The sequence below is a fragment of the Miniopterus natalensis genome, chromosome 14 (assembly GCF_054644295.1).
Source record: "Miniopterus natalensis isolate mMinNat1 chromosome 14, mMinNat1.hap1, whole genome shotgun sequence".
NCBI lineage: Eukaryota > Metazoa > Chordata > Mammalia > Chiroptera > Miniopteridae > Miniopterus > Miniopterus natalensis.
The window spans coordinates 25,968,642-25,970,184 of record NC_142094.1 but is presented as its reverse complement, the minus strand read 5'-3'; the positions used below and the strand labels follow the sequence as shown (position 1 = coordinate 25,970,184).

The 1,543-nt window shown below is 36.3% G+C and overlaps 1 non-coding gene across 1 annotated transcript; it reads right to left on the bottom strand.

The window, feature by feature from the left end:
- Positions 1–221: 221 nt before the first annotated feature.
- LOC148091528 (U6 spliceosomal RNA) lies at positions 222–325 on the bottom strand. Its single transcript, XR_015715647.1, has one exon. It is a non-coding gene; the product is annotated as a U6 spliceosomal RNA (small nuclear RNA).
- Between the last annotated feature and the right edge of the window lie 1,218 nt (positions 326–1,543).

Genomic DNA, 1,543 nt, shown 5'->3' with positions numbered 1-1,543 from the left:
AAAGAGAAGCTATCGAGCAAATTCTTTCTTGCTTGAAAAGCTACTCTGACCTGTGAACAACCACTCTGGAAGGAATACCTCCAGGAAGAATACAGTCGAGTTTTTATCTGAATACCAAAGAGACCATAGTTATTTTCTGAGCCAGGCTTTCTCTGCCTGACAATGTACTAGCAGAAACCAAACTGACAATTTAAAAAATATATATATCTTTATTGATTTAAAAAAATATGGAGCGCTTCACGAATTTGCGTGTCATCCTTGTGCAGCGGCCATACTAATCTCTGTATTGTTCCAATTTTAGTATACGTGCTGCCGAAGCAAGCACCCAAATTGACAATTTTAAATAAGGGAGATTTTGGATAGAGCACTATTGTTTCCATGTTCGCATATAAAGTCTAGGTCTGGGAAATCAAAGTGGTTGAATTTTTTCCCTGTGAATCTATAATAAAATGCAATTAAATGTTTATTCCATAGAAATAACAGTATAAGTAGTTAGTATAAAGTACATGAGCCCTGGCCAGGTAGCTCAGTTTGCTAAGGTGTTGTCTTGATACGCCAAGGTTGTGGGTTTGATTCCCGATCAGGGCACATATAAGAAGCAACCAATGATGCATGAATGCATGGGACAGCAAATCAGTGTTCCTCCCTCTGTCTCTCTCTTTCTTTCTCTCTCCCCCTACCTCCCTCTCTCAAATCAATAAGTAAAACTTAAAGAAAAAGAAAATAAAGTACTTGATTTGTGAAAAAAATATTTTTAAAGCTGTCAGCAACATTATATTCTCATATAAAGAACTGGTTACTTAGGGATATTTTTAAAACAAAATTAGACCTAATTAATATTTTATCAAATTTCAGTTGTCTCCGTGTGTGATAATATGCCCTCTCTGTGAGCTAAACCTATGAGTAAAGGAAGCTCCAAGGATGGATTTCTCAAATTTGATCACGAGTATGTACTTTTTCGCCAAAGTGCCTGAAACTGAGAGTGATAAATCTTAACAGTTAGGGTGAAATGGGGGCTAAAAAGTTAAATTTGATGTGTCAGCCATCTCGTCTGAGAGTGAGATTGTGGAATTATTCACTGAGCTCTTAGTTGAGGCCATTATTTTTCCTCTCTTTAGGCTTACCTTGTTTTCCACTCAATTTAATAATCTTCTAAATGAACAGTTTACACTTTTCAGGGAAACACAGACCAGTAAGGTCACTGCACTATTGAAATGATCAGAAACCTTCTTCACAAAGTCTCAGTCTCCTGTTATATAGGGGATAAAATAAATATTATCCCAATTTCTTAAACCAATTGTTGTTTTTTGGAAAACAAAACAAAAAAATGTGTCTATGAACTCTCTATTTGTTGTTTTATTCTGCCGTCTGCGTGTTAAATGTGTGCCTTTCTTGGTTTAGTTCACAGTTTTCCTCTCACTCTATATACCTCATTCATGTTGCAGGCTCGTAAAACTCTCTTATGCTACACCTCAGATGTGCAAGGAAATTGTAGTTCCCCTGACTCCCATCTGCTGGTTAGAAGGAAATTATATTTCAGTTA